The following is a 26,289-nucleotide window of genomic DNA, read 5'->3' as shown; positions in this document are numbered from 1 at the left end:
GACTAAAAGAGACCTTAAAGATGTATTTTTATTTGTATTTATTGAAAGGCAGAGAGAAAGAGAGAGACAAAGACAGATCTCCCATCTGCTGGTTCACTTCCCAAATGCCTAAAACAGCCAGGGCTGGGACAGCCCAAAATCAAGAGCTGGGAATTCACTCAGGGTCTCCCACAGGGGTGGCAGGGACCCAAGTACTTGAGCCATCAACTGCTTCCTCCCAGGGCGCACACTAGCAGGAAACTGGAATTGAAGGCAAGACTTGAACCCAGTGCTCTGATATGGGATATGGGCATCCCAAGTGGTGTCTGAACTACTATGTAAAACACCCAAGCCAAAAGATATGTTTTGTTTAATGGGCAAGTCTAAACAATAGTATCTGAGGATACACACTTGCCTGATAAAATATACAAGAAAGTTATTACTTAAAATGTCATGTTACTCATTCATCATAAGAGGAAGTGAGGGAGCTAAGAAAAGGAGAGTCATCTCGAGGGAGTTGGGGATGCAGGTTCTTGCAAAGTCCTGTCTTACCTTGGGGAGACATTGTAACACTGGTTGCAGTGATGTTTGCCTTAGGATACCTCATTAAATCATACATTTGTCTTGTGTGGTTTCCTTTGTGTTTATTTCACAATAAAGAAAAAAAAACGGTTTTAAAGCAAAACTGTGAAACGGATGAGTGAAGGTACAACCCTAGTGGGTCTCATTGTTCTCTCTTGATGATGACAAAGAGGAAACTCAGCAAGGAAAGCAGTTTGCTCGGGGCCTCGCAGCTGCTGAGCTGCCCACCTGGGCTTGGAACCCAAATGAGACTCATCTGTTCATTCAACAAACAGTTGCCTTCACCAGCTGAGTGAATTGCAAGGGAAAGAGCTGAGTTACAACAGCCAGGTGTCCTGTCCACCTGCCTTGCGTGGGGGATGGTTCCAAAAGAGACACTGGCTGATCATGGCATCCTGTTGGGCACAGCATACACCCTGAACAAGGCCCACTGGACTCTCAGAAGTGGCAGCCAGGCCCAGGCCCTCTCACCCAGACTCTGGAGATGAAAATGTATTTGAGATCACCAGAGCATCCAATGAGGTTTCACTTCTGCTTCTCAACCCCTCCCTGCCTATGAGAAGAGAGGGGATCTGGAAAAGTGAGCTGGACCCCCCCTAGATACCTCAATAGGGCAGGGGGCACCAAAGAGCTGGGGCAGATGGGGAGCAGACAGTAACTATGTCAACAACTCTGCATACTGGAGCCCTTTCCGTACCTGCTTTCTCTGCTGGAATCCCTAGCACGTGACATTCAACCTTGTAGAAGCGGTAGCATGACACATGTTTGTAGAATGAATGAGTGATGGCCAGCGCCGCGGCTCACTAGGCTAATCCTCTGGCTAGTGGCGCCGGCACCCTGGGTTCTAGTCCCAGTCGGGGCACCGGATTCTGTCCCGGTTGCCCCTCTTCCAGGCCAGCTCTCTGCCGTGGCCAGGGAGTGCAGTGGAGGATGGCTCAAGTGCTTGGGTCCTGCACCCCATGGGAGACCAGGAGAAGCACCTGGCTCCTGTCTTCGGATCAGCGCGGTGCACCGGCCACAGCACGCCAGCCGTGGCGGCCATTGGAGGGTGAACCAACGGCAAAGGAAGACCTTTCTCTCTGTCTCTCTTTCTCACTGTCCACTCTGCCTGAAAAAAAAAAAAAAAAAAAAAGGATGAGTGAACGAATGAATTTAATATATTGTTTAATCTATTTCACACGAAAATTGGGACGGGCTTTTTTTTTAAGATCTATTTATTTTATTTGAAAGGCAAGTTACAGAGCAAGAGGAAGATAAATATAGAGAGAGATCTTCCATTCACTGGTTCACTCCCCAAATGGCCACAATGGCCAGGGCTGGACCAGGCCAAAGCCAGGAACTAGGAGCTTCATCCAGATCTCCCATGTGGATGCAGGGGCCCAAGGATGTGGACCGCATTCTGCTGCTTTTCCCAGGTGCATTAGCAGGGAGGTGGATCGGAAGTGGAGCAGCCGAGACTTGAACTGGTGCCCATATGGGATGCTGGCACTGCAGGCAGCAGTTTAAGCCACTGCACCAGAGTGCTGGCCCCAGGGCAAGCATTTGATGCAGCTGTTAAAGACACTGTTTTCTGGGTTCAAATCCCAGTTCTGCTTCTCATTCAAGCTCCTTGCTAAAAAGGAAGGAGGCAGCAAATGATGCTTCAAGTACTTAGGCCCCTGCCACCCACATTGGTTGAATTCCCTGCTCCTGGCTTCAGCCTGGCCCAGCCCTAGCTGTTGTAGGCATTCGGGGAGTGATCCAGGGAATGGAAGCTTTTTCTGCATCTCTCTCTCTCTCTTTGTCTTTAAAATAAAATGAAAGTATAATTTCTTAAAATGTTTTATTAGGGGCCAGCACTGTGGCGCAGTGGGTAAAGCCACCGTCTGCAGTGCCAGAATCCCATATGGGCGCTGGTTCGAGTCCTGGCTGCTCCACTTCCAATCCAGCTTTCTGCTATGGCCTGGGAAAGCAGTGGAGGATGGCCCAAGTCCTTGGGCCCCTGCGCCCATGTGGGAGACCCGGAAGAGGCTCCTGGCTCCTGGCTTTGGATCAGCACAGCTCTGGCCGTTGTGGCCAATTGGGGAGTGAACCAGTGGATGGAAGACCTCTCTCTCTCTCTCTCTCTCTCTCTCTCTCTCTCTCTCCTTCTCTCTCGGTGTAACTGTAACTTTCAAGTAAAATGAATAAAGCTTTTAAAAAAAGATATGTTGAGGCCGGCACCGTGGCTCACTAGGCTAATCCTCCACCTGTGGTGCTGGCACACTGGGTTCTAGTCCTGGTTGGGGCACCAGATTCTGTTCCGGTTGTTCCTCTTCCAGTCCAGCTCTCTGCTGTGGCCCAGGAGTGCAGTGGAGGATGGCCCAAGTGCTTGGGCCCTGCATCTGCGTGGGAGACCAGGAAGAAGCACCTGGCTCCTGGCTTCGGATCGGCGTAGCGCGCCGGCCGCAACACGCCGGCCATAGCGGCCATCTGGGGGGGTGAACCAACGGAAAAGGAAGACCTTTCTCTCTGTAGCTCTCTCTTTCACTGTCTATCTCTGCCTGTCAAAAAAAAAAAAAAATGTTGACGCCTAATTCCCAGCTTGACGGTATTAAGAGGTGGGGCCATTGGGAAGTGATGAGGTCACTAAGGTAGGGTCCTCATAAATGGGATTAGTGCTCTATAAGAAGAAACAGGGGGGAGCCAGCGCTGTGGCACAGCAAGTTAAAGCCCCAGCCTACAGCACCAGCATCCCATATATGGGGCTGCAATTCGAGTCCCGGCAGCTCCACTCCCAATCCAGCTCTCTGCTGTGGCCTGGGAAAGCAGTAGAAGATGGTCCAAGTCCTTGGGCTCCTGCACCCATGTGGGAGACCCAGAGGAAGCTCCTGGCTTCAGATCAGCGCAGCTCTGGCCATTGCGGCCAATTGGGAAGTGAACCAGCAGATACAAGACCTCTCTCTCTCTCTCTCTCTTTCTGCCTCTCCTTCTCTCTGTGTGTAACTCTGACTTTCAAGTAAATAAATAAATCTTTCAAAAAAAAAAAAAGAGGAAAAAGAAACAAAGGATCAGCATGCAGCACAGCGGCTGAGCTGCCGCTTCCGGCGTCAGCGTCCCATATCGACCAGAACGCTGGTTCCAGAGTCCCAGCAGAACACTTCAGATCCAGCTCCCTGTTAATGTGTCTTGGAGGGCAGCAGAAGACAGTTCAGGTGCATGGGCCCCTGGCATTTATGTGGGAGCTCCAGATGGAGCTTCAGCCAGCCCCAGCCGTAGCCCTTCATTACAGCCATTTGGAGAGTGAACCAGTGGATGGAAGATCTCTCTCTCTCTGTGTGGGTGTGTGTGTGTGTGTCACTTTGCCTTTCAAATACATAAACAAAATCTTTTTAAATTTATTTATGTATTTATTTGGGCAGTAGAGTTACAGACAGACAGAGGGAGAGACAGAGAGAAAAGTCTTGCATCCACTGGTTCACTCCCCAAATGACCACAACGGCCAGGGCTGGGTCAGGCTGAACCCAGAAGCTTCTTCCTGGTCTCCCATGCAGGGTCAGGGGCCTGAGCACTTGGGCCATCTACTGCTGCTTTCCCAGGCCATTAGCAGAAAGCTGGATGGGAAGAGGAGCAGCCAGGACGAGAACCATTGCCCTGATGGGATGCCAGCACTGAACACAGAGGTTTAACATACTATGCCATAGCACTGGCCCCTAAATAAAATCTTTAAAAAGAAAAAAACAAATGCCAGAGCTCCCTCCTTTCCCCCACCCCCCAACCCTTCCCAGTATATGACAATCCAAGACAGCTGGCTGCAGACCAGGAAGAATGACCTCACCAGATCCTGGATCTGCTGCTGTCTTGACCTTGGACTTCCAGTCTTCTGCATTGTGAGAAACACATTTCTGCTTTTTCAGCCCCCTGGTTCCTGGAATTTTGTTACAGTAGCCCAAATTGACTAAGACAAAAGTGGATGTGGTGCTAGCCAAGTGCATTCATGCTGGCATCCTGAGACCTTGAAGCTCGGAGGTGCAACTGGGTGACCCAATCCCCGGGGCTGCACAGTCAGCCAAGGGTGAGCAGAGCCAGCCTTGCCGAGTTCTAGTGAGAATTCCCGGAGCTAACCCTGAATAAAGTGCTGGCCTGGAGTAAGTTCTCCATACGTGTTTGCTGTTACCATCAGTCTGGGGCTGATGGGGACCTAAGGGGCCTGTATTCCAATGTGCAGTGAGCACTGGTCAGACCCTCGCCACGGGGGCAGCCCTGGAGAGCAGCTCTCACCTCTCCTTCCATGTGCCTAGACAGGCTCTAAGGCTCTAACTGACCAGACCCCGGCTCCCGGGACACCTCTTTTCTTTATACGGCTGCTTATATTTGCCTAAATGAAGAAAAACTCCCCAAGATATATTTGAAGTTGTGTGTGTGTGTGCCCGCCCCATTTCCTGTTGTTGTTGTAACAACCTAACCAGTTAAGCAATACAAGGTATCTCATCAGCCTGCAAGTCAGAACTGGGCTAAAATCAAGGCAGAGTCACATTCCTTCTGAGGCTCCAGGGCAGAATCTGTTCCTCGCCTCTCCCAGTTTCTACCAGCTGCCGGCATTCCCCAGCTCATGGCCCTTGCCCCACCTCACCCCCCAGCCCCGTCAAGCCAGCAACCATGCCACTCTGGCCTCCAATTCTAGCATCACTTCTCTGTCTCGGGCTTTGGCCCTGCCTCGCCGGGACTGTGACCCTGTGGGGAGGTCTGGCCCAGCAGGATAATACAGGATCACCTTCCCATCTCGAGGTCATTAACTCAAGCACAGCTGCCAAGTCCCTTTGGCCCTGTTGAGGTAAGTAACACAGTCACAGGTTGCAGGGATTCATGTGTGGAATTTCTTCGCAGAGCCACTGTTCTGCCTGCTCAGTGGCCTAGCCTGATAAACTCCTACAGTGCTGTGAATCCCCTGCCCCTATGCTCTACCACAAGAGAGGCAGGAAAGCAGCCGCGTTTCTCCGTCCAAAAATATTTTGGCAAAATGTGAGAAGATAAACAAGTGAATTGGGATAGGCATTAAGGTGCAGTGGGTTATGCCGCTGCTTGGGGCACCCGAATCCCTTATCAGAGTGCCCGGTTAGAGTCTCAGCTATTCAGGGCTTCTGATCCAGCTTCTGGCTAAAGTGCCTGGAAGGCAGCAGATGATGGACCAAGTATTTGGGTTCCTGTCACTCATGTGGGAGACACAGATGGAGTTCCTGTTCCCTGGTGTAGCCCTAGCTGTAGTGGGCATTGGCAGATGAACCAGTGGATGAAAGATCCTCATTCTTTGACTTTCAAATAAATAAATCTCAAAAAAAGAAGAAAAAAAGAGAGAATTATCCCTTTGAATCCTTCCTCCAGAGTTTAGACAAGATTTTTCTGCTCACCCCTCTGTAGTTACCTGACTTGCTGGCCCCAGGTCCGGACTCAACCACAGAGACAATACAGGAACAACAGAAATAAACACTCAGGAGACTCCTTGGAAGCTGCCCCAGCAGGGAACCAATCAAGTATTGCTCTTGTAAAAACAGTTCTTTTAGCCAAAGGTCGTAAATCTCCTCTTGTTTAAATGACAGACTGATTGTTGCCTTTGCTTTCAGGACACGTAGGAAATGGTCCAGCCTTTATAGTCCGCTGGAGGAGGCTGGTCAAATACCAAGAGTAGAACCTGGTCAGTTAATCCCCAGGCAGGAGTGTGGCGAGGAGGCGGTGCTGGGAAGGGAGACACTGTTAGGGACCACATCCAGCCAGGTGACAAGTGTTGGTGCCTGCAGCTGTCCTGTCTCCACCTGGAGCTTCTGCATTTCTCTGAACAGGCTGAGCTGATCCCAGCATCGGACTCTCCAAGGCAACTTAACTACTGTAATTTCCATATTCCTGATGTGCCCAGCGTAAGAGCTGATAACTCAGGAGGAAAAAAAATGTAAAAATCAGGAAGGTGAAGGAATAAGGACATAGGGGAAGTGGGAGAAAGAAAACTAAGAGCAGTCAGGTGAGGTTAGTGAAAACAATGTAGTTTATGGAAGCCTAGGTATTGGAAACCCTGGGTTACACATCTGACGTTAAGCCTCCTAAGAGTTGCTGTGAAAAAAAAAAAAAAAAAAAAAGGTGGTTGGTCCATCATGTGACTCGTGAGGCCTATCAGCTGAAAGTAAAATAGCTTCTCCCAAGGAAAATGCCTATTCCTGCTATGGAGATGGAGAAGAAATTTCTTCTGGACAGATGAATGAACTCTGTCCTCATCGAGATCCTGCCGTAAATCCAGCAGCCAGTTTCCCATGGCTGTTTCTTACAACTCTCCTCAGTGAAGGTCCCTGCTAAAGCCTCCAGCTTAGCAAAAACAGTTCCTTCCTGGAGAATCCTCCAAGGTCAAGTGTTCCAAAATGCTTTTTCAGATAAGGGTTACTAAGAATAAAGAGTTACATGATGAAAGCAGTCCTTGATGAATTTATGAATTTCAGATATTTATAAGTTTTTGCCGAAATGACTAAAGCCTTTTAATTGGGTTTTAGAAATGTGGAGCTGACTCCTTTCTCAGTATCAATAATAAGATAACAGGGTCAGTGGCCAGCGCTGCAGCTCAATAGGCTAATCCTCCGCTTGTGGCGCCGACACCCCAGGTTCTAGTCCCAGTCGGGGTGCCGGATTCTGTCCCGGTTGCTCCTCTTCCAGTCCAGCTCTCTGCTGTGGCCCAGGAGTGCAGTGGAGGATGGCTTGGGCCCTGCACCCGCATGGGAGACCAGGAGAAGCATGTGGCTCCAGGCTTTGGATCAGTGCAGTGCGCCAACTGCAGCGCGCCAGCCGCAGCAGCCATTGGGGGTGAACCAACGGAAAAGGAAGACCTTTCTCTCTGTCTCTCTCTCTCTCACTATCCACTCTCCCTGTCAAAAACAAAAGATAACAGGGTCAGTATCCCTTCAAGTTTACCTATAGTTGTTAACAATAAAACCAAGACATCCAGATAAGCTTATCTGCATTGCATGCTCATCCAAAATGTGATGTTATCGGTACACTCCATCCAGAAAGTTTAAAATGGAACAGATACAAACTTTTCAATGAAATGGTGAAGATGTGGAACAGCTGTAATTTGCATACTGAGTGGAGTATTTAAATTCACACAACCACATCAGAAAAATATTTGTTAGCATCTACCAAAGCTAAACAAATACATACCCTGTACCCCAGCAACTTCACTGTAGATACAGAAATGCCTACCTATGTTCACCAACAGACATACAAGATCCATAGCATTGGGGATGGCACTGTGGCAGAGTAGGCTAAGCCTCCGCTTGTGATACTGGCAACCTAAATGGGTGCCGGTCCATGTCTCAGCTGTTCCTCTTCCAATCCAGCTCTCTGCCTATGGCCTGGGAAAGCAGTGGAAGATGGCCCAAGTGCTTGGGCTCCTGCACCCATGTGGGAGACCCAGAAGAAGCTCCTGGCTCCTGGCTTCAGTTGGGTCATTGCTGCCATTTGGACAGTGAGCCAGCAGATTAAAGACCTTTCTCTCTGTCTCTCCCTCTCTGTGTCTATAGCTCTACCTCTGAAATAAATAAATAAAAATCTTAAGAAGAAAAATATTCATAGCATCATCACTTAATTTATAATAATCTCCAAATGGAAAAACACCCAATGTTCACTGACACTAAAATGGGTAACCATGTTGTGATATAAATTCACACAGTGAAATACTAGACTCCAATAAGGATGAACAATCAACAACTACACATAGCAACTTGGAAGAACTTCACTGACATAATTTTGAGCAAACAAAGCCAGACTCCCCAGTAGGCATTTGAAAAATGCTCAACAGAACCAATCACCAGGGAAATGCAAAGCAAAACCACAATGAGACATCATCTTACCCCAATTAGAATGGCTATTATCAAAAAGACAAAAATTAACAGATGCTGGTGAGGATGCAAAAAAAAGAGGAACTCTCATATGCTGTTGGTGGGAATGTAAATTAGTATAGCCATTATAGAAAACAGTATGGAGCTTCCTCTCAAAACAAGTAATAGATCTACCATATGAGCCACCAATTCCACTACTGACTATATATTCAAAGGAACTGCAATCAGCATGTCAAAGAGATGTGCAGTTGCAGTACTATTCACAACAGCCAGGATATGGAATAAACTTATTTGTCCATTAATGGATGAATGAATTTTAAAAATGTGGTGTTGGGGCCAGCATTGTGGCATACTGGGTTAAGCCACTGCCTGTGATCCTGGCATCCCATATGGGTGCCAGTTCAAGTGCTGACTGCTTCCAATCCAGCTGATGCACCTGGGAAAGCAGCAGAAGATGGCCTAAGTACCCAGGCCCCTGCACCCACATGGGAGACCTGGATGAAGTGCCTGGCTTCTGGCTTCGGCAGACCCCAGCCCTGGCCATTGTGGCCATTTGGGGAGTGAACCAGCAGACGGAAGCACTCTCTCATTCTCTCTCTCTCTCTCTCTCCCCCCCCACACACACACCCTCTGCAACTCTGCCTTTCAAATAAGTAAATAAATCCTTTTTTTAAAGTTAAAGTGGCAATTTTGCCGGCGCCGTGGCTCAATAGGCTAATCCTCCGCCTTGTGGCGCGGGCACACAGGGTTCTAGTCCCGGTTGGGGCGCCAGATTCTGTCCTGGTTGCCCCTCTTCCAGGCCAGCTCTCTGCTATGGCCAGGGAGTACAGTGGAGGATGGCCCAAGTGCTTGGGCCCTGCACCCCATGGGAGACCAGGAGAAGCACCTGGCTCCTGCCTTCGGATCAGCGCGATGCGCCGGCCGTAGCACACCGGCCGCGGTGGCCATTGGAGGGTGAACCAATGGCAAAGGAAGACCTTTCTCTCCGTCTCTCTCACTGTCCACTCTGCCTGTCAAAAAAAAAAAAAAAAAAAGTGGCAATTTTTAAAAATGTGATTTCTGGGGCCAGCGCTGTGGCATAGCAGGTGAAGCCACCGCCTGCAGTGCCAGCATCCCATGTGGACACTGGTTCGAGTCTCGGCTGCTCCTCTTCCCATCCAGCCCTCTGCTATGGTCTGGGAAAGCAGTAGAAGATGGCCCAAGTCCTTGGGCCCCTGCACCCACATGGGAGACCTGGAAGTGTGGGGAGCAACCCGGACTAGACTAAGTTACTGGAATGAAGATTTATTCTATGCATCTGCTCTCCCACAATATGGCGCTCAGAAGGGAAACAGCTTCTATGCAGCTGCCTCCAGTTCAACCAATAAACTGTAGGACCTGCTCCTGATTGGAGGAGAGCAGCGTACTCAGCGTGTGGGTAGCAGAGTTGGGATTGGTGGAGAGGACTATAAAGGAGGAGAGAGACAACATGCACCAGGAACATCTAGGGGGAACACCTGAGGAACATCTGAGCAGCCCCCGAGAGAGCCGGCCAGCGGTGTGCCGCTCCCCTGCGGAAGTGGGGAAAGTGGCAGGGGGAACCGCCCTTCCACGGAGGTGGAAGGGTCGGCAGCCAACCCGGGAAGAACCAGCAGCAAACCCGGGGAGGGCCGAGCAGACGAAAGAACAGCGCAGGGTCCTGTGTCGTTCCTCCACGAAGACGGGGAGCGACATGGAAGAAGCTCCTGGCTCCTGGCTTCGGATCGGCACAGCTCCAGCTGTTGCGGCCCTCTGGTGAGTGAACCAAAGGATGGAAGACCTCTCACTCTCTCTGCCTCTCCTCTCTCTGAGTAATGCTGACTTTCAAGTCAATAAATAAATCTTTGTTAAAAATGTGATTTCTATACACAACGGAATCTTATTCATTTGTAAAAAGGAATAAAATCCTGTCACTTGCGGCAACATGGATAAACCCAGAAAACATTTTGTTAAGTGAAATAACAGAATCATAGTCAGTAACAGAAAGACAAATGCCACATGTTCTCACTTGTATCTTGAAGCTAACAAAAAAGTCAATCTCATAGAAGTAGATAGAATAACAGTTACTAGAGGCTGTGAATGGTGGGTAGGGGAATGGAAAGCAAATACTGCTTGGGTATAGGTCTTCAGCTGGATGGGAGGACTAGCTTCCAGTGCTCTAGAAGCACAATGGGGTTAACTGTGGGTGACAATAATTAATTGCACATTTCAAAGTAGCTGATAGAGAGGACTTTGAATGTTCCCACACAGACATAATAAATGTTTGAAGTGATAGATCTTCCAGTTATCTTTATCTGATCATTACACATTTTACATATGTATTAAAATATCATACTGTACACTGTAAATGTGTACAGTCATTGTGTTAATTAAAAATGAATATGTCTACAAAGAAGCCAGACCTAAAAAATATACACAGTATGATTTCAAATATACAGAATTATAAGACCAGACAAAACTAATATATCCTAATAGAAGTCACACTAGTGGTTACCCTTGGAGAGGAGGTGGGAAGAAGGGATTAAGAGAGGGCTTCTGGGGGCCGGCGCTGTGGCACAGTGGGTTAAAACCCTGGTCTGCAGCACCGGCATCATATGGACGCTGGTTCGAGTTCTGGCTGCTCCATTTCCATTCCAGCTCTCTGCTATGGCCTGGGAAAGCAGTAGAAGACGGCCCAAGTCCTTGGGCCCCTGCACCAGTGTGGGAGACCCAGAAGAAGCTCCTTGTTCCTGGCTTCGGATCAGCTCAGCTCTGGCCATTGCGGTCATTTGGGGAATGAACCAGTGGATAAAAGACCCCTCTCTCTCTCTTTGGCTCTACCTCTCTCTGTAATTCTGTCTTTCAAATAAATTAAAATGAATCTTTAAAAAAATATAGAGAGAGGGCTTCTGGGAAGCTGGCAGTGAATGTTAGTTACATAAATGAGCTTAGTTTGTGAAAATTCTTGTGATATGGTCGCTTTCCTGAATATATGTTACACTTCAATAAAAAGTTACTTAAGGGGATGGCTTTTGGCTCAGTGTTAAGCTACGGGTTGGGACAATTGCATCCCGTATCAGAGTGCCTGGATTCAAGTTGTGGCTCTGCTCCCAATTGCAACTTCCTACTAATGCAGACCCTGGGAAGCAGCAGGTGATGGCTTTGATACTTGGTTCCTGCCACTCACATGGGGGAATCTCAACTGAGTTTCACACTCCCAGTTTCACACTCTCACTCACACTCTCTGTCTTCTTCTTTCATTAAGTACATAAATAAATACTTTTTTTAAAAAAAAAAAAAAGACTTATTTACTTACTTGAAATTCAGAGTTACACACAGAGAGAAGGAGGGGCAGAAAGAGAGAGAGAGGTCTTCCATCTGCTAATTCACTTCCCAACTGGCTGCAACAGCGCCAATCCAAAGCCAGGAGCCAGGAGCTTTTTCCAGGTCTCCCATATGGATGCAGGAACTCAAGCATTTGAGCCATTCTCCTCTGCTTTCCCAAGCACATTAGCAGGGAGCTGGATTGGAAGTGGAGCAGCCGGGACTCGAACTAGCATCCATACAGGATGCCAGCATTGCAGCCAGAGGCTTACCCCACTATGCTACAATGCTGGTTCACTTCCCAGTTGGCTGCAATAACCAGAGCTGTGCTAGGCTGAAGCCAAGAGCCAGGAGCATCTTTTGGGTCTTCCACATGGGTCCAGGGGCCCAAGCTCTTGGGCCATCCTCTGCTGGTTTTCCCAGGTGCATCAGTAGGTAGCTGGATCAGAAGTGGGGCAGCCAAGGCATGAACTGGCACCCATATTGGGTGACAGCACTTCAGGCCACAGCTTAACCCAGTGTGCCACAATGCCAGCCCCCAGGGGTCTTGTTCTGTGGGTGGAATAAGCCAGGATAGGGCTCAGTGTGTGTCCAGGATTGACACTCAGTGTGAGAGTGTCAGGCTCAGCTTGGCAGGAGGGCTCTGACAGCAACTGCCACCCTGGCTCCATGTCCTCGGCTTCACTGCTGCCTTTCCAGGCTCTGACCACTTGATGTCTCCACTGGACAAAGGGCTAAGCCTTAAGGGCCCTGAGCTGGACTACGCTGGAAGTGTTCAGGGACACTGGGAAACACCAGAGAAAGAATGCGAGTGGCAGTAAAGCTGGCCCACCTGGGAAAAAGGTTCAAGCCCCAAGGAACAGGGACATCTGTGGGGACCACAAGGCAAGCCCAGCTCAGAAGCCTCTGCCTTGCCCCATTTCAGGCAGCATTGCTCCAAAGGTGAGTCCCCAGTTTGCACCATCGCAGACTCCGTGGAGGGCAAGTTGGGCACCGTCCCTGACTTAATGGAGCTCGCAGCCATGCTGGTAACACTTCTCTCTCCTTCCTGGCCTCTCCCTGCCCAGCACTCACTGCTTCTCCAATCCTGAAGAACCGTCTTTATTAGAACCCAACCTCTGGGCCAGCTCTGGGGGTCATGACCTCCCTTTCTTGCTTATCTTCTGTCTCTCCCACTAGGATGTGTGTCCAAGGAGCAGGGGCTTCAACTGTCTTGCACACCCTGGTGTCCTCAGGGTGTGGCTCAGAGTAATGACCAATAAATATTCATGGAATGTAATGAGGACAGCAATGAGATGCTCACATCGTCCCTGCAGAACCAAGGACAACAGAACAGGGGTGCTTCCTCTAGGTTTAAGTCACTCAGCTCCACAGGCCTTGCAATTCTGGGGGAGGCCTCTGGCAGGGCTGTTTGTAGGATGGGCACAGCCACCTAAGGAGGACTGAGCACTGCAAGTTTCAGCCTGGATGTGTGCAGAATGTCCCGTCAACCCAGCTCGCAGACCCCGAGCACTTCTACTTCCTCCTTTTCTAAAGCAGACGCCCTTTGATAGGCCCAGAGACCTGGCTATTGAAAACAGGAAATAACAGCCAGCAGAACCTTGGTAGAAACCAGTGGGGTTGCCCAGGCTGCCTCTACCTCCAGGCAGCCGTCCTGATCCAACCATTGGACAAATAGACCAGCCAAGTTGGGGTCTGTTGGGCTCCCAGAAAAGAGATCCAAAGCATGAGGCAGGCTGTGACTTGGGGGAAACAGACCGAATGGAGGGGGTGGAGGAGCTAGAGCTGCAGGAGAGGGAGAAGAAACAATAACATAAGACAGACTTGAATGGCCACGCGGATGCAGGCAGCTGTCTTAAACTTTCAGAAGGTCAATCTGGGCCCCCTCCCGTTCATTGTGTACTGTATATTAGGGATACTATGATTGGCCTCGAGCACCAGGGTCTGCACCCTGCACTCCCTGCACGTCAAATTAACATTTCCAAATGTGCGATTTCACTGGGGTCTAGAATAGACCAACACTTCCCAATAAAACTAGCTGCAATGATGGAAATTTAGGTAGCTAGACTTTCCAATGTGGTAACCATTAATCACATGCGGCAAGTGACTACCACATTGGACAGCACAGCGATAGACCTACATTTAAGGCAGGAAAGGTGCCTCCCAATGTTTATTTTTTAAAAAATATTTATTTAAAAGGCAGAGTGAGAGAGAGGGAAAGAGTGAGAAAGAAAGATACTCCATCTGCTGCTTCAGTCCCCAAATGGCCACAATACCCAGGTCTGGGCTAGACCAAAGCCAGGAGCCAGAAGCTCCATATTTGTCTCCCAGATAGATGGCAGGGACCCAAGTGCTTGGGCCATCTTCTGCTGCCTTCCCAGGCACTTTAGAAGGAAGCTGAATAGGAAGCAGAGCAATCCAGACTCAAACCGGCACTCTGATATGGGATGCTGGCATTGCAAACAATGGCTTAACCCACTGCTCCATAATGCCAGTCCTAGATCCCCTTGTTAATCATAATAAAAGCAGTTAACATTTACTGAAGACCTCCAATGTGTCGGGCCTATTCTAAGTACTTTGAAACCACTAGCCCAGGGACAGGTGTTTGGTATAGCAGTTAAAATGCCACTTAGGATGTCTGCATCCCATATTAGCCTTGGCTCTGCTTCCAGTTCCTGCTAATGTGCACCATGGGAGGCAGCAGATGATGGCTTAAGTACTAGGGTCCCTGCAACCCACGTGGGAGACTAGTTCTGCATTCACAGCTGTTGGCTTCAGCCTGACCCAGCTCTAGCTGTTGTATTTGAGGAATGAACCAGCACATGGAAAAATGTCTCCAACTTCCTGTCTCTTTCTGCATTTTTGTCTCTCTTCCTTTTCAAGTATATTTAAATTACGTGCACGCACACACACACATACACACACACATGCATATATCTGCCATACATAATCTTCCTGACAACCCTCTCAGGTAAATACTATTGAAACTCCCATTTTATAGATGAGAAAATAAGGCCCAGAGAAGTAGTGTGAAAAAGTTCACACAATTGCATTCTTGGGCAAGGATCTGTAAAGCCAACATTACATACACATTTACCTATCAAGCTACTTCTAGGAATTGATCTCAAAAATACATGAGAAGGGGCCAGTGCTCTGGTATAACGGGTAAAGCCACCTCCTGCAATGCCAGCATCCCATATGGGCACCAGTTTGAGTCCTAGCTGCTCCATTTCCAATCCAGCTCCCTGATAACAGGACTGGGAAAACAGTAAAAGATGCCCCAAGTCCTTGGGCCCCTGTACTCACGTGGGAGACCCAGATGAAGCTCCTGGTTCCTGGCTCCTGGCTTTGACTTGCCTCAATCCTGGCCATTGTAGCCATCTGGAGAGTGAACCAGCAGATGGAAAACTTTCTCTCTCTCTCTCTCTCTCTCTCTCTCTCTCTCTCTTTGTAACTCTGACTTTCAAGCAAAATAAATAAATCTTGAAAAACAAAAACCATGGGGCTGGAGCTGTGGCATAGTAGGCTAAGCCTCCACCTGTGGCACTGGCATCCCATATGGGCGCCGGTTCTAGTCCCGGCTGCTCCTCTTCCGATCCAGCTCTCTGCTATGGCCTAGGAAAGCAGTAAAGGATGGCTCAACTCTTTGGGCCCCTGCACCCACGTGGGAGACCCGGAAGAAGCTCTTGCCTCCTGGCTCCTGGCTGCTGGCTTCGGATCAGCTCAACTCCGGCTATTGCAGCCATCTGGGAAGTGAACCAGCGAATGGAAGATATCTCTCTCTCTCTCTCTCTGTCTCTACTTCTCTCTGTAACTCTGTCTTTCAAATAAATCTTTAAAAAATAAAAGAACTGAAAAGGGCTAGAAACAATGAGCAATGCAGTAGCTAAAGCATCCCTAGAGAAAGACTGCAGAAGAGCTAAATAACATTTTCCATCAAAGAACCAGGCTCTTTGGAGAAATGGTTGATCAAAGGTAAGCTCTGTGGCGCAGGGGATTAAGCCACACTTGCAGCACCAGCTGCTCCACTTCTAATCCAGCTCCCTGCTAACAGGCCTGGGAAACCAGCAGAAGATGGCCCAAGTCCCTGGACCCCTGCACTCATGTGAGAGACCCTAAAGAAGAAGCTCCTGGCTCCTGGCTTCAGCCTGTCACCGATCTAGCTGTTTCAGCCATTTGAGGAGTGAACCAGTGGATGGAAGATCTCTCTCTGTCTCTCCTTCTCTCCTTAACATTACGTTTCAAATAAATAAATAAATCTTTAAAAAAATGAGAAAGAAAAGAAAAAATTTTTTCAAAAAGAAAAGAAAAAAGGTGAGGCACAAAAAATGTTCAAACAACAGGGTCATGTCAAAAGGACTCAGAGCCAATCCGAAGAGGCCCATGCTACAAAATCAAACAGACTTAGAATTAATAAATTATGCTTACAAAAAAAGGAAAACCGGCCGGCGCCATGGCTCAATAGGCTAATCCTCCACCTTGAGGCGCCGGCACACCAGGTTCTAGTCCCAGTCGGGGTGCCGGATTCTGTCCCAGTTGCCCCTCTTCCAGGCCAGCTCTCTGTTGTGGCCCGGGAGTGCAGTGGAGGATGGCCCAAGTCCTTGGGTCCTGCACCCGCATGGGAGACCAGGAGAAGCACCTGGCTCCGGGCTTCAGATCAGCGCAATGTGCCGGCTGCAGCACGCCAGCCGCATTGGCCATTGGAGGGTGAACCAATTGCAAAAAGGAAGACCTTTCTCTCTGTCTCTCTCTCTCTTACTGTCCACTCTGCCTGTCAAAAAAAAAAAAAAAAAAAAAAAAGGAAAACCACATTAGATTTCCTTTTTTTTTTTTTTTTATTTTTTTTATTTTTGACAGGCAGAGTGGACAGTGAGAGAGAGAGACAGAGAGAGAGAAAGGTCTTCCTTTGCCGTTGGTTCACCCTCCAATGGCCGCCGCTGCAGCCGGCGCACCGCACTGATCCGATGGCAGGAGCCAGGATCCAGGTGCTTTTCCTGGTCTCCCATGGGGTGCAGGGCCCAAGCACCTGGGCCATCCTCCACTGCACTCCCTGGCCATAGCAGAGAGCTGGCCTGGAAGAGGGGCAACCGGGACAGAATCCGGCGCCCCAACCGGGACTAGAACCTGGTGTGCCGGCGCCGCAAGGTGGAGGATTAGCCTATTGAGCCACGGCGCCGGCCACATTAGATTTCCTTTGAGTATTATTATTATTTGTGGGGAATCCCACAGGAGTCCCAAAAGAATTACAGAGCACCGCTAACCCAAAAAGAAAGAGAAAAAGCAAAACCAAAATGGAGTTACTTTGGCCACACCTGGAAGACCCTCAACACACCATTGGTCACACCCAGACACCAACATCTGGTTGGTGACACCCAAAAAGATGAGTCTGTGATTGGTGATGCCCTAGAACACACTCACTGCCCACCTACCCCAGAGTGGGGATAAAAAGGCAAGCCTCACCACTGCTCTTCATCCCCTCGGGGACCATGGCTCAGTGCGAGTGAAACTCTGCCCGAGTCTCCACTGACTGAAGCTCTGCTTGCCGCTCTGCTGGAGCCAACCTCGCCTGGACATCCCAGCGGCAGCCGGAGCTGACACTGACTTCTCATCAGGTGACCTCTCTAACCCTTCACCTCGCCGTCTGCCTCAGAACTCCGAGCCTACTTCCCAGAGTGCCAGTCATCCCACAACTTGTGCCCGTAAGTAACTGTTCTGAGATCTGGAGACTTTGGACTCTGGACTTTGGACTTTGACTTTTCATGACCGTGATGTGAATCTTGAGAACACAGTATTCATATTACATCCTTAGCCGTGAGTGTTTAGATTGATTATGCCTTTATGCTTTGTATATGTTATACTTATTACTATTGCTGGATATTTCTAGAAGTTGTCTTACTCCTAAATGTGTGTTATGACCTCTGGACTAATGACATATTGAGTGGTATTGACCTTTAGATGTGCACATTGAATATATACATTGAGTGGTATGAATATTGAATAATAAATCATTGAAAAGCCTATCACGATTCTGTGTGATTCTTCCCCATGCCCCAAAAATCGCATTAGCCTTGTCAAGCTGCGTGACAAGTGGCACTCATGACATTATTGCAGAAAGAGAAAGAGAATAATGGAAAGTCAGACAGAACTCCCACCTGCCGGTTCACTCCCTCAAATGCCCTAACCAGCCCAGGCTGAGCCAAGCTGAAGCCAGGAGCCAGGAACTCAATCCAGGGACCCAACAACTTGAGCCATTGTTGGCTGCCTCCCAGGCTACAATTAGCAGGAAGCTGGAACTCAAACCAGGCACTCCAACGTGGGATGTGAGCAACCCAAATGGTGTCTTTTTTTTTTTTTTTCAAAGATTTATTTATTTATTTCAAAGAGTTACATACCAAGAGAAGGAGAGGCAGAGATGGAGAGAGGTCTTTCATCGCTGGTTCACTTCCCAATTGGCCACAATGGCTGGAGCTGCGTCGATCCGAAGACAGGAGCCAGGAGCTCCTTCCAGGTCTTCCATGCGGGAGCAGGGGCCCAAGGACTTGGGCCATCGTCTACTGCTTTCTCGGGCCATAGCAGAGAGCTGGATGGGAAGTGGAGCTGCTGGGACTCTAACCAGCATCTACATGGGATGCTGGCACTGCAGGCAGCAGCTTTACCCACTATACCACAGCTCCGGCCCCCCAAATGGTAACATAACAGCAAGGCTAAATCCTTTCCACCACATCTTTGACTGTTTTAGTAAATGAACTTATTATTTTTAAAATTGGTAAACAAAGAAACAAGGCGCCGGTGCTGTGGCATAGCAGATTAAGCCACGGCCTGCAGCACCAGAAACCCATATGGGCACCAGTTTGAGTCCTAGCTGGCCCACTTCAGATCCAGCTCCCACTAATGGCCTGGGAAAGCAGTGGAAGATGGCCCAACTATTTGGGCCCCTGCACCCACATGGGAGACCTGAAAGAAGTTCCTGGTATCTGGCTTCGGCCAAGCCCCGTCCAGGCTGTTACAGCCATTTGAGGAGTGAACCAGCTGATGGAAGACTTTTCTCTCTCTGTCTCTCCCTCTCTATATATAATTTGGCCTCTCAAATAAAAATAAATCTGAAAAAAATAATCAAGCATTTTCCTAGGCAAACTGTATTTGCTGTAACCAAATAAATGGTTAGAAGAAGGTCCTCTTTATTAAATATTTCAGCTAATAAATGAGAAAAAGCTAAAAAGAATTAGAATTTTACTTTTTGTATTTTATAGCCTTTAGTGAAACAATGCATCTAAGTCATAAACCCCAATGCTTAGGAATTATACAGAGTGAGAAACACATAGAAGGAATGCACCTCCAGGTAGAAGCATTCACAGCTTGCTAAAGGCATTTAACTTGACTCCATTAGGATACTAGGTACATGAAATAGAGGGGTAGGAGATTATGTGAACGTACGCCACAGGGATGCAATCAGCAAAACCCAGAACGCAGGAAACTAAAAAACACATATCTTATTCCTGTCAGCAAATAAACAAAAGACAGAGAAAGGGAGAATCTCTCCAAATCCTGCCTACTGCACTTCAGAGAGAGAGAGAGAGAGAGAGAGAGAAATGTGGGCCTTGTTTGGATTCTCATTTATACAAACACATTACAGTTTTTTTCAATTATGCAACAATGGGACATTTGAACACTGATTATATGTTTGATAAAAATAAGAATTCGTTGTTGAGTTTTCTAGGTGTAATAATGGTATTGTGGTCATGTTTAAATTTCTTATTTGGAGGACATACAGAACCATTTACAGATGAAATGATATGATGTTTGAAATGTGCAGTGAAATAATACGGGAGAAGAGGTAGATAGGTGGCTAAATAAAGAAGTAAGTATTCCTTCACTTCTGTATGTACTTAAATTTGCTGTAATAAGAAGTTCAGCATGAGCTGGTTTCATTCTTTTTGCATTTCTGTTGTGAAAACCACTTCTAAAATCAAAGGCACTAGTTTGAACCTGAGGAAAGTAATGGAACAAAAAAGGAAATGCATTGCTTCATACCTCAGATGAGGTTTTTTAGTTTCTATTTTATTTTTAAAATTTATTTGAAAGAGAGAGATCTTCTGTCTGCTGTTTCATTCCCCAAATACCCACAACAGCCAGGATCCCAGGTTTCAGTGCTGCTCTCCCCTATGGGTGGCAGGGAACCAACTAGCTGAGCCATCATCTGATGCCTCCCATGGTGCACATTAGTAGGAAGGTAGATTCATAATCAGAGCCGGCACTGGAACCCAAGAACTCCACTGCACTGAAGTTCCACCCCATGATGTTTTGTTTTGTTTTTTAAAGATTTATTTATTTTATTTGAAAGGCAGAGTTACGCAGAGAGAAGGAGAGACAGAGAGAGAGAGAGAGAGACAGAGAGAGACAGAGAGACAGAACTTCCATCTGCTAGTTCACTTCCCAAATGGCCACAACAGCCAGAGCTGAGCTAGATGGAAGGCAGGAGCCAGTAACTTCATCCAGGTCTCCCACGTGGGTGCAGGGGCCCAAGCACTTGGGTTATCTTCCATTGCTTTTCCAGGTGCATTAGCAGAGAGCTGGACTGAAAGTGGAGCAGCTGAGACTTGAAGCAGCACCCATATGGGATGCTGGCGCTGCAGGTGGCAGCTTTACCCATTATGTCTCACCACTACCTGCTCCCCCCACCGCCACCCCAATGTTTTTAATTGAGGTGAAAACACCACGCAAAAAGTGTGGCCTTGTGAGGTAGGAGTTGAGCAGCTGCCCAAAATGATAGCATCTCATATCACAGTGCCTGTTCAAGTTCTGGCTGCTCCACTTCCTATCCAGCTCCCTGCTAATATGTCCTAAAAGCAGTGAAGCATGGCCCTACTGCTTGGGTCCCCACCACGCATCTGGGAGACCCAGATGGCTTTGCTGGCTCCTGCCTTCTGCCTGGCTAAACCCTGACAATTGCAGCTATTAGGGAGTGAACCAGCAGATGAAAGATCTTTCTCTCTCTCTCTCTTCCTTCTCCCCCCATATACACCTTGTCTCTGTCACTCAGCCTTCTAAGTAAACAAATCTTAAAAAAAAAAAAAAAAGTCACTCCTTGTTCTCCTGTTCTCCTTTCCCCGGTCCCTAGCTTTCTGTTCCTGATTTTATCAATTTTGGTCATTTCATATAGATAGAATCATAAAATATGTGAACTTATATTTCCAACCACACATGTACCAGGCACTAACCAAGTGCTAGAGGTTGAGATGAAGAAGATAGACACGAACCCTGACTTCATGGGGCTTGATAGACAGGCATTATTCAAATAAATGCATATAATTAATACCTAGTTACAAATGTGCAAAAGCTACAGAGTTGAAAAAGAGAATCCACAGAGAAGGGAAAATATAGGGCCTGGTATAGTTTCGGGAAGGAGGAAAGGCCTCTCTGAAGAGGTGACATATAAGCTGAACCCTAAAAAATGAGTAGGATAAGCCTGGAAGAAGGAGGGAAAAACCTTTCAGGCCAGGGGCACTAAGGGATATAAATAGAGGAGTCTGGGAGCTTGATGCGGAAGTGTTTGTTTTAGGAAAATTTTTGGTATTGACTCAAGTCCATCGTTTTCACTAAGGTTCACTCTTGGTGGTGTACAGTGCCCTGAATTTTTAAAAATGTGTAATGAAACAAACTCGTCACTACAGTATCATACAGAATGGTTTCACTGCCCTAAAAATACCGTGTGTTTCACCCTCCCACCCGTCCCTGCTCACCACCCCTCCCCAGCTGCTGGCAGCCAGTGATCTCTGTCCTGTCCTCTACAGTTTTGCCTTTTCCAGAATGTCATATAATTGAAACCATACAGTAGCCTTCTCAAAGTGGTTTTTTCCACTCAGCAATATGCATTTAAGGTTCCTCCCTGCCTTTCTGTGGTTTGATAACTCATTCCTTTTGTGTGTGTCTATGTGTAGTAAAATATACCTTACATAAAATTTACCATTTGGGCCATTTAAAAATGTACAATGCAGCAGAATTAAATATATTCACGTTATGCAACCATCACCACCATCCATCTGAAAACTTAGTCCATTCTTTTAAAATCATTGAACAATACCCCCAGTATATGGATGTACCAGCACTTGTTTGCCTTCATCAGTTGATAGGTGATTTATTTATTTTTTAAATAAATTTTGGTTTTCTTCTTTAACATTTTTAAAAGATTTTATTTATTTATTTTACAGGTAGAGTTATAGACAGAGGGAGAGACAGAGAGAATGGTCTTCCATCCACTGGTTCACTCCCCAAGTGGCCGCAACAGCCAGAGCAGGGCCAATCCAAAACCAGGAGCCAGGAGCTTCTTCTGGGTCTCCCACATGGGTGCAGGGGCCCAATCACTTGGGCCATCTTCCACTGCTTTCCCAGGTGTATTAGCAGGAAGCTGGATCAGAACAGAAGCAGCCATGACTTTAACAGGCACCAATATGGGATGCTGGCACTGTGGGCAGAGGCTTAGCCCACTGTGCCACAGCACTGGCCCGGGGGTGATTTATTTTTTAACAAGACCATGGGCTGGCATGCTGAGGACTGATCAGAGGGAGGTTACGAAAGAAGGAAGGAAAGCTAGGGAGGTGGCTACTGCTGTGGTCCAAGTGAGAGATGACAGTGGCTTCAACTGAAGTGGAGAGAAGAGGGCAAATGTAAGAATGAACAGGGTGGCACTGGCAGGATTTGAGGACACATTGGATGTGGGGTTAAGGGATAGGGAGGAGCTAAGAATGGATATGGCTTTCTGACTTGGGTGACTGGGTAGATAGATAGGTGTCATTGACTGGAATGGGGAAACAAAAAACAGAGCAGATTTGAGAGAAGACTGTGAGTTCTACTTTGGATGTGACGTTTGAGTCTGAAGCATCCAAGAGATGTCCAAGTGGAAATGTGTTGAATATATGGGTCCTCTTCCCTCTCACTCACCAAACACTCCAGCCCATAGCCTTATGTCTATTTCCGAACAGGCCAAGTTTTATCTAGACCCGAGACCATGGAATGGCTGTTCCCCTGCCTAGACCTTTCTCTGCCAGCTGGTCACATGACTAACCCCTTCTAAACATTCAGATCTCAGCTCAGATACTACCTAATCCAAGTCCTTTTCAAGACCCAAGCTAATGTCAATGGAAGTTGTAAGCTAATGATCCACATTAGTGAGGTTTTGCTGTAATGCTGAAAAAGTTGCTAAGAAACAACTTTCAAGGGGAAGGAGGAGGAGGGACAGAAAGAGGTACAAAATTCCAGTTAGAAAGGAGAACCAAGATCCAGCGTTCTAGAGCCTCGTAGGATGACTATAGTTAACAATGACTATTACATTTCAAAATAGCTAAAAGAGAGGATTTTGAATATTCTTGCCACAAAGATAAATGTTTGAGCTGATCAATGGACTAACTCTCCTGGCTTGATCACTACACATTGTATACATGTATTGAAATATCACATTGTGCCCATTAATGTGTACAGTTATCATGGTGGGCTAAAATTAAAAAAAAAAAAAAACTTCCAGAAACTCAGTGCCCTGTGGGTCAGCTGGGGCTCTGCAGGCCTCTCCTGGGCCAGGCTGAGCTCCAGGCTGTGCGCTGTGCAAGGCTGCTTCCTGTGAGTTGGAGTCCAGCCTGAAGGACCTCCACTCCCAACCCTTCCTCTCCCCACCCTCTCATTCCCCCCACTCCTCCCCCGTCTGAGTTTTCAAGGCCAAGGAGAGTTGCTCAAGGGAGGTGGGGGGAGGGGGAAATACTCAGTGCCTTGGAGCTGGCCCTCGTCACTTCACACACATTCTTTTAACCAAAGCAAGTCACATGGCCAAGCCTAATATCAACAGGGTGAGGAAGTGTGCTCCTCCCACGGTAGGGAGGGCTGCGGGAAGTAAATATTTGCTGGACCTACCAGATGACCCAGCTCTATTTTTCCTAGACGGCCCTGTTTATTGAGTGATTCCACCATACTCTAATGAAATATCTTTTGTGAACGAGTGATTGATTGGTTGAATGTCTTTCAAGGCGGGAAGACACTCCCAACTCTTCAAATGAGGATTTGCGCCAAGTCAAAAAAACCAACTCTGATAAGACCAGCCTGCTAGCTCCATCAGCTCAGTTCCATTCCAAAATGAATAACCTGGGAAGATGCTGTTTTCTGCGTGGCGAGGCCTCATCTCTGATTTTACTCTCTCGTTGAAGCTTGGTGGACAGTAATCAGGGAACTACAAAAGCAGAGGGTCTCCTTGCTGATTTGATCTCAGGTCTGTCTTCAAAGCCAGGTAGGGCTTTGATTCATCGTTTCCCAGGCCCTGAGCCCTGCATAATGCGTGTGTGTTGGGCGAGTGAGTCATTGGTATCGTGGTAGTTTTGATTGATGATTAAGTGTTCCAGGAAAGTCTCTCTCCTCACCCAACTGTGCCTGCCCCTAAGGTACAGTCTTCCTTACTTCTGCGGGAACCTACAGTGTCTAACAGAGAGGGTGCACACAGTGGAGCTCAAAAATGAGATATAGGCTCAGGAAAAGCCTGCAAGGATATGACTCAGAAAAATCGTAGGCACCTTTGTAAGTAGCATTGCTTAGCACGCTAACTCTCTGGTGTACCTTTTAAAGTTCATAACAGGTAGAGTTAGCTTATATAGCTATGAGACTACATATGCTTCTGATTGTACAGGTTGCAATCAAAGAGAAAACTCCAGTCTGGAACTATTTTAAAGTTCTTACTAGCGTGCAAAAATAATTACTTGCTGGTTGGTTGGGAAACTCCTGAAAATCATCTCCCTCCAGAATCCTACTCCCACGCATTGTCAGAAGGCTGTTTTCAGAAATACTGAGTCAATTCCCAACCACTCCTTCAGTGTGCATCTACCAATGCCAAGTGCTGAGTGAGCCACCAAGATGATGGGTGACAGGCTGGGAAACAGGTGATAGCCAGAGTCAGCAAAGCCTGCATTCATACCATAGCACACACAGATGGAGCCAGACCATGGGCCAGACACTGTGCTAAGTGCTCCCTAGGGATTATCGCGTTTAATCCACACAACGAGTTGATGAGGTAGAAGCTATTATTGTGCTGTTATACAGCTGGGGATACTGAAGTGCAGACAGGCAAAGGAACTTGCCCAAGGTCACAGAACCGGCGGATGGTGGAACTGACATTTGATTCCCAGGCCTGTGCTCTTAGCTGCTACTCCACACTGCTGCCCACTCGGAACTTGCCCAGATTCCACAGGGAGTAAGTGGCACAGTCAAAATGCTAACCAAGAAAGGTTCATTGGCCACCAAAGAATATGCCCCAAATTCAGAGCCATCCTTCTCCCTTCCAATCCTCCCCCTCCCTGGAGCCAATACCAAGATGTTGGCTGACCTTGGGTAGCCTAACTGGGCCTATTTTCATGGCTGCAAAATAGAAGAACACTGCTTACCCTCAAGAGGTGGAGGGAGGCTCCTTTGAGAAGAGAATTCCTCCCATGGAACCGGGTGGGTGCTCAGTTAAGATTCATCCGTGTGCTTCTTGCTTTTCAGGCGTTTGGTGCCGTCGGCCAAGTGGACCCAGGAGCAAGCCTATCTGATGAGCTCTTTAACTAAGGATGCAGTAAGTGCAGTGGAGTTTCTGGAGGTTGGGCCCAGGATGCAAAGTCCAGGGCTGCTGTGTACTCAGAAAACTCAGTTGAGGGAGCCCTGAAACCAGCAACGCCAGAAGGAGGGAAATTTCATGCGTCATCTTTCCTGTTTTCCCAGACCTGGCCCACTCCCAAAACCTCTTCTTAGTCTTGTCGGGATTTTGGCGCTCTGCCCCAGGAAGGAGCTGCCAGGAGGCTCAAAGAGAGCCAAGACTTCAAGGAAGTGATGTTTTCTGTGGGTCAAGAAGAAGGCAAGAGGCTTCCTGGGAAAGAGAAGGAGGCAAAGGTAGAAACAGAGACAGACCTAAGAAGCACACCCCTCCCGGAACCAGTAGAGAAACTGAGGCTTAGAACCGACAAGATTTGCTAATTGTGGTGGCAGCTGGGTTGGGGCAAGCAGTCTGTATCCCTCCTTCCCAGAACAGAGTTCTCCCCATTGTGTACCCCAACTGCTCAGCCCTCTTCCTGCTCTAGGATGGAGCTGCCTTCACTACCTCTTTTCCACAACTGCTTCTAGCAGCATCTTCCCACCACTGCACTGGGGACATTGGAAGCACAGATGTGGGTCTTGCCAGTACTAGAGGAAGAAATAGCAGCTGCAAAGACGTTGGTGGGTTTGACCACGTGGGAACTCATGGGTGGAACCTGCTGAAAGAATCAGTGCTTCCTGAGCACCTGCTGTGTGTCTGCACGGAGCCAGGCACACTCAACACGTTACATCATCTAATCATCACAGTAGCTCGAGGAAAGAGATTGCATCCCCATTTTGCAGATCACGAACCTGAGGGTCATGGATATTTCCTGCCCACCTTTATCTCCAGCTCATAACTCTCTTCTAACCTCCAGATCTGGCTCTCCATGTCTTTGTAGGCATCGCCTTTTATATAGCCCAGGTGCTTTTCAAACTCAACTTGAATAATTCTGAAGTCATCATCTTCCCCTCCCACAGAATCCTGCTTTCTCAT

The 26,289-nt window shown here is 47.8% G+C and overlaps 2 long non-coding RNA genes across 5 annotated transcripts in view; one reads left to right on the top strand and one right to left on the bottom strand.

Moving 5' to 3' along the window:
- Nucleotides 1–25,915, bottom strand: part of LOC138844302 (uncharacterized) — a 287,379-nt gene extending 261,464 nt beyond the window's left edge. For 2 of the 4 annotated variants that reach the window (XR_016215843.1, XR_011379897.2), the window contains exon 1: nucleotides 25,127–25,263. This is a non-coding gene — a long non-coding RNA (uncharacterized LOC138844302). Of the gene's footprint in view, nucleotides 1–21; nucleotides 1,670–5,941; nucleotides 7,422–21,875; nucleotides 22,120–25,126; nucleotides 25,383–25,818 lie in introns of those variants that run through there. The other 2 variants (XR_007919622.3, XR_016215842.1) reach the window with 2 other exon arrangements.
- Nucleotides 23,431–26,051, top strand: LOC138844301 (uncharacterized). The gene is made up of 2 exons (XR_011379896.2): nucleotides 23,431–23,982; nucleotides 25,227–26,051. It is a non-coding gene; the product is annotated as an uncharacterized LOC138844301 (long non-coding RNA).
- Nucleotides 26,052–26,289: the final 238 nt, after the last annotated feature.

This window comes from Oryctolagus cuniculus, chromosome 11 (assembly GCF_051225735.1).
Source record: "Oryctolagus cuniculus isolate XC-2025 breed Fujian yellow rabbit chromosome 11, ASM5122573v1, whole genome shotgun sequence".
NCBI classification, from domain to species: domain Eukaryota; kingdom Metazoa; phylum Chordata; class Mammalia; order Lagomorpha; family Leporidae; genus Oryctolagus; species Oryctolagus cuniculus.
Note: the sequence above shows the minus strand (reverse complement) of the source record. Positions and strands in the feature narration are given on the sequence as shown.